We start from the raw sequence: 7,294 nt of genomic DNA on the forward strand, positions 1-7,294 counted from the left end.
GAGTCAGTCAAATATATTATATTTTTTAAATTTCTTAAGTTGTTAATTATGCAATTTACAATGTCTTTTACATTATTAATAATATATGAATATTCTCCCTGTCTTAATTTATGTGGCACAAGTAAAAATTTTGATAAATCAATTTTTTTTACATATATACTTTTATATAAAGTTCTTAATTATTGTGATTTATAATACTTTTTATTTTATTTTCAAATAATATACGTTACTTTATGTCTTACTCTGTTTCATCCCAATTTATGTGCAATAATATAATTTCGATAGTCAATCAAACTTTTTATATTGACAAATCATTTTATGTCTCTCTTAGCCTTTTTATGAAATATTATCAATTTTTCAATACTCAGACGATCATAATAATTAATTAGGGGTGATATAGTAAAATCACGATGAAAGCATGAAGCACACATGTCTTAAGTGACTTGTAATAACTAATTAGAAGCGACATAGCAAAATTACTATAAAAATACTTGTATAATAATTAATTAACAATGGTATAGTAGAATTACGATTGAAAAAGTCATAAATGTCTATTTTATTTTTTTTTTATTAAATATTATTAATTTTTTAATATGTAAATGACTTATAATATTTAATTAAGGATATAATAATTAATTAGGGATGAGATAATAAAATTATGATTGAAATAACCGAAGCAGACATGTCATAAATGTCTATTTTAATTTTTTTTATTAAATATTATTAATTTTTTAATACATAAATAACTTATAATAATTAATTAGAGGTGATATAATAAAATTAAAGTTGAAGTAGCTGAAGCAAGCATGTAGGCCTCGTGCTTGCTTTGCGATAAAACTACGGTTGAACCAGCTGAAATGGTCATAAATATCTATTTTATCTTTTTTCTAATTAAATGTTATTAATTTTGTAATATATAAATGGCTTACAATATTTAATTAGGGATACAATAATTAATTAGGGGTGATATAGTAAATTACAATTGAAGTAGTTGAAGCAGATATGTCATAAATATTTATTTTAATTTTTTATTAAATATTATTAATTTTATAATACATAAATGACTTATAATAATTAATTAGGGGTGATATAGTAAAATTACAGTTGAAGCAACTGAAACAAACATGTCGACCTCCTGCCTGCTTCAGCTACTCAATCCCCTCTTATAAATAAGAGAATGTAAAAGAAAATGTTCTAATCTATATATAGTTAATTACGAGACAGTTGTGCTGATCACCAACCCAACACTACAGTTTACATACTCGAGCTCGAACTAAGAGTGAGCATGATATGGTATACATCGAATTATCATACCAAACTGAAATTTTTGATACCATAGTCTTGGTATTATGGTATTTGGTATGGTATGATATACACTTTAAATTTTTTTGGTATATGGTACGATATTCATTATTTATAAATGACGTATCAAAATATCAAATATCACACCGAAGTATATAGTTACATAAATAACTTTTATATATATATATATATATATATATATATATATAAATTTTATATATATAATATAATATACAACTTATATATATATATAATATAATATAAAACTTAGTATTAGTATAAAAATGTTAAGACATTGGAACTTTAGCTACGTTACTTAATTGTAATATCTTTTTTTTGTGTAATTGACTAACAAAAGGAGTTATTTGTACTTCCTTTAGAATATTTGTACAGATGTAATGTGTAATTACAATATAATTGAGACGTGTTTTTGAAAAGTCAAAGTACTATTACTCTATTATGCGAGTATTTATTGTCGAAATTAAACAAACTATAGTTACTGATTATGATATCGCAAAATATTGAAATCGAATATCAAAATACTAAACCATACCGAATTAATATGGTATGGTAATGGTACAGTGTTTTTAAAAATCGAACACCAAAATTACCATACCGAATTTTCAAATATAGTATCATATCATACCATGCCCACCCCTAGCTCAAACCCAACACTACAATTTATATATTTGAGCTTAGATTAGCTATACAAGTATTTAAAGAGAAATAATTTTAAATATAATAGTGGGAGCAAATGAGAAGCAAAAGAAAATAAAAGTAAGCGATAACATAATTTAACCAAAACATTTATTATTTAAGTGAATTAGCCTCATCTAGTTCTTTTAAGTTTTTGTCGAGAGAAGAAAATAAAAGTAAGTGATAACATAATTTAACCAAAAAATTTATTGTTTCCCTGAATTGGCCTCACGTGTTTTCTTACATTCGACTTCTCTTAAGCTTTTGTTGATTGATTCTTGAAATGAACACATATGCTTCTCTGCGGATTCAAGTTCAGTGAAACATTCTTTCAAACATGTTTCAGTCAAATGCAAGTGTTGTTCGAAACTTTTCACTTAACATCAATGTCAAAACCCTCAATGGAGGTCACCTTTTTTGCATTCAATCTCTTTCATATCATCTGAAGTCTTCTTCAACAAATTTATTTGTACTTGCAAACTTTTTTTAAAAAATTACAATAGAACAATTATTTATTAGTGTCAAATTTTTCCCTGTTACTATTGATAGCAATTTTCATCATTTTGGGAATTGAAGATTTTAAAACATAGTGAAGAAGTATAGTGCACTTTAATTAGTTGTTAACCAATGGAAAGCATGTAATTAGGGTTGGGTAATAGGCTGACTGTTAAGGAGTGAAATTCACTTGACTAATTGAAAAGGAAATATTAAAAAGGGACATTTTCCTATACCAAGTGACACCAAAGTACTTTAAGTGGATTCGAAAGCAACAGATTGCATCGACACAAGGTTTACTCTTCACCTAGTCTCCCACATTCCAAAAAGAATGGAAAAAATGATCATAGACTAGACTATTTTGCCCTTGCTATTGTTAAAGTAGCATTCTTTGACATAATTCTTGGGGTGCCATCTTCATTACAAATGGTGAAAATGCGAATTTTTTGACAATTTCATATAATAGAGTCTTAGTTGTCACGCCTCAATCCTATTGGGGCGGACAGACACCCGTAGCCATAAAGGCCCGAGAGAACTAATTCAAAACCTTGTACTTCCCATGCATGTAACTATGACAACCAAATGTTCTGACAAATATGATAATGTATCGATGTAAATAATTACACATGCAAGCACAAACTGATATATACAACACTTGGCCGTTGGGGCCGCCATGTCTAAAAACAAGACACTACATAACTTTACATTAGTCTACAAAGCCTCTAAAAGATACATAGACTTAGTTAGGGTTGGGACAAACCCCTCCGCCCTACTCTTAACCTATTGCACAATACCAAAACATATGGAACAGACTCGAAAAGCCCCGAATCAACCTGGAGCTCACCAATATGCACGGAATAGCCTGCGCTTCTACGGGTGGGGTGTATGAGCTGAAGTACCTTTGCCTGTAGTATGAAGTGTAGGTCCCCGTGAGGGACGTTAGTACGAAAATATGTACTGAATATGTAAGACTGGAGGTAACAACACACTATACAAGAGCTCAATAGAAATCAGATACAAATGCATAATTAGTACTAGTAGACCACCTTTGTATATATATTTGTGGGACTACATACATTATGTTCCTTTCTTCATTTTTACATTTCTTACTTCATAATCTTTGTAAGCCATATGTAATGCAAATGACTAGCTGATCAGTGGTAAATAGATAAATTAGGATCGGCCCATGCTAGGCTTATACCCCTGAGTTTCCACCCACATATCAAGGTATCGAGATCGACCCATGCTAGGCTTATGCCCCTGAGCTGCCACTCCATTTACAGATTTACGTTACTTAGTTTATTTAGCCTTTGAGATTGTTACTTTGGTGGTCATAACATTATGGTACCTTGAAATAATAACCTGCCACTAAGAGACATGTAAATAGGCACTTAATGCAACATAAATGAAGTAGAGAGCTGTTGGCACACTAACAAAGTGTTTAGGAGCTTAAAATAACACATGGGTCTTAATTGAGTAAATGGAGAACTTCTAAAATTTTCAAATAAAGATAGATGTGCAGGTTTAATAATAAACATGTATTGAAGTGTTTTGATATGTTAAAGAGTGGGAACAAGGTTGTCGGCTTCTTGGTTTATAATACGCTGCTATTATGTGCCACTTGTTACAAGACAACCTTGGAAACTTATTTGGTGGAACAAATGTTCGATTTCATGCCAAAGAGTATAAAATGGAGTATGCCTTACATACCTGGTTATATAGCTCCGAAACTAACCCGACTTGACTTCTCGCCTTTTATATTACTTATCTACAATAATATATATGGTAAACTAGTATTAGCAACCAACCAACACATTTAGGCTACTTAACTACACCAAAATAGTAATCGGGTAGTAAACACATAATCTATCTATCAAGGGAGTTATCTTAACTCTTTTCTCCTCCCATTACACCCACATACCATACATGTCCTTATAAGATCACCGGAACCACCTCAGCTTTATTAAACCCTCCAAACAATACACAAAAACACATTGGGCAGTAAGCAAGGGCAACAATTAGTTCGGCGGTGTACCACCACATCTTTTTTCTATATTTCATTACAAACTAATCACACCCTTCTCCAATATCAACATGGCAGCCCATAACATGAACATACAAAACAGTCCACAAAACAGTCCCAAATCACTCTTATTGTAGCAATCCATTATTGAACTCATCATCTCTTAAGTTCTCAATAACAACACATCCATAATTCTCTTTCAAATTCATATACAAGGAGAACAAAATAGAGCAGTCACCCTACCTCAATTCTGCAACTTATTCCTTTAATTGAACTCTTCAAGAACTTGAACTTTCCTTCACACTTTAAACTAAAGAAGAAAAGAGAAGTTCTTTAATACCAAAGAAAAGTGAGCAGATTGCTTGTTCTATATTCTACCATATATTTATAATCAAGCACTTATAACATCTTTTCATAATCTTCCATGAGATAATTAAACAAAAACTAAAAGGTTTTCACTTACCTTGGGCTGCAAAAGTGAGGGTTTCTTCAAGAACCCTAAAAGAAGTTTTAGGGCTGTTGTTCTTAACCTTTGTTAAGAAAGAGAGAAAACTGAAGTTTTAAAGGGTGAAATTGTGTTTAAAATGAATAGAATTGCCAGCAATATTAAGCTTATATTGGGCCCTCTAGAACCTTTCTTGTTGACCTCATTTTCAGCCACAAATTAGCCCAAGTAGGTGATGCACCTACTTAAGGGTCCAAGCTGCTGAAACTTCAAAGTAGGTGATGCACCTACTTGCTTAATTTCTTGTTGGGCTCAATTATATTTGGGCCTTGACAGATTGTGTGTGTCGGGCCATATACCCATTTTATTTCTCTTCTATTCAATTTGAGCCCAAATAAGTACATTACATTAGTATAGGCCCAAATCTGATCCATAGCCATATGTCCATTAATTTGGTCTAGATAATTCAAATAGGTGACTCACCTACTAGCTTAATTAAGTCAAGCAAGCACCTCAATATTTTGTTCCATTTTCAGCTCCTAATCCCTTTAATCTAACCTCAAACTTATACACACTTGGTCACTTTAAACTTTCGATTCAAATACTAGCTTACAATCCCAAGTTTAAATAGTTGTATCGACGTTAACTTGGTCGCATCACATAAAAACTGCACGGGCAGCATATATAATTCTATCTATGCCATTAATACTTGCATAACAAACCTCACCTGTCACCTATCCCATGAGACCATACCAGGTTTTATATAATTAGAATAAGTACAAGCAAAATACGGGATGTTATATCCTTTCCCCCTTAGAAACATTCGTCCTCGAATGTTAGCATAACTGTCCAACCAAAACAAGTTCAAGCCTAAGTTTAATATCCCTAGTACCACATAGTACCTATATATTTTACACTTACTTGTTATTGCTCCAATTCAGCATCTTGGACTTTTTCTTCGTATTTGAACAAATGGGGGTACTTGGATTTCATCGCTTCTTCAGCTTCCCTTGTGATCTCTTCTACTTGCTAATTCCTCCAAAGCATTTTTACTGAAGCTATTTCCTTATTCTTCAACTTCTTAACCTGTCAATCTAGAATAGCATTAGGTATTTCTTCATAGGTGAGATCTTCTGTAATTTGTACATCTTCAGTAGGGGTAATATGGGATGGATCTCCAATGCACTTTTGAAGCATTGAGGCGTGAAATACTGGATGAACTATTGAAAGCTCTTGGGGTAGCTCTAATTCATAAGCAACTTGCCCAAACCTTCGAGTAATCTGGTATGGGCCTATATAACGTGGACTTAATTTTCCTTTCTTACCAAATCTCATAACCCCCTTCATTGGTGATATCTTCAAGAATACTCAATCATCTATAGAAAACTCCAGCCCTCTTCTTCTAACATCTGCATATGACTTATGTCGACTTTGGGCTATTTTTAGCCATCGTTGGATCACTTTAACCTTTTCCATAGCTTGATGAATAAGATCTGGCCCGAAAAAGGTAGTGTCACCCGCTTCAAACTATCCAATTGGTGATCTACACTTTCTTCCATATAAAACTTTATATGGTGCCATTTTGATACTTAAATGATAGCTATTGTTGTAGGCGAACTCGGTGAGAGGTAGATGATCATCCCAACTACCTTTAAAGTCTAATACACAAGCTCGTAGCATATCTTCGAGTGTTTGAATGGTACGTTCTGCTTGTCCATCTGTTTGAGGTGAAAAGTTGTACTTAGATTCACTTGTGTTCCCAAATTTCTCTGGAAAGACTTCTAAAAATTTGCAGTAAATTGAGCTCCTCAATCTAATATAATAGAGATTGGAACTCCAGCAGTTGAACTATCTTCTTATATATAATTTGGTATATTCTTCAACTGTGTAAGTAGTCCTAACCGGTAGAAAGTGCGCTGATTTAGTAAGACTATCAACAATCACCCACATGGAATCAAACCTTTGAGATGTATGAGGCAAACCAGTGATGAAATCCATGTTGATCATGTCCCACTTCCAGATTAGAAGATCGATACATTGCATATAACCCCCAGGCTTTTGGTGCTCTACTTTATCTCTTTGACAATTTAGACATTCAGCTACAAATTTTGCAATGTTCTTCTTCATGTCACCCCACCAATATATTCCTTTTAAATTATGGTATATTTTTCTTGTCCCTAGATGGATAGAATACCTTGAATGATGTGCTTCTGTCATAATCCTCTTTCTTAGTCCATCTATATTCGGCACATACAATCTGTTTTGGCACCGAAGTACTCCTTCTTGCGTAAGCTCAAATGCTTTCTTCATACCACATTGCATATTTTCCTTAA

Source organism: Capsicum annuum, chromosome 4 (assembly GCF_002878395.1).
Source record: "Capsicum annuum cultivar UCD-10X-F1 chromosome 4, UCD10Xv1.1, whole genome shotgun sequence".
In the NCBI taxonomy this organism is placed as follows: domain Eukaryota; kingdom Viridiplantae; phylum Streptophyta; class Magnoliopsida; order Solanales; family Solanaceae; genus Capsicum; species Capsicum annuum.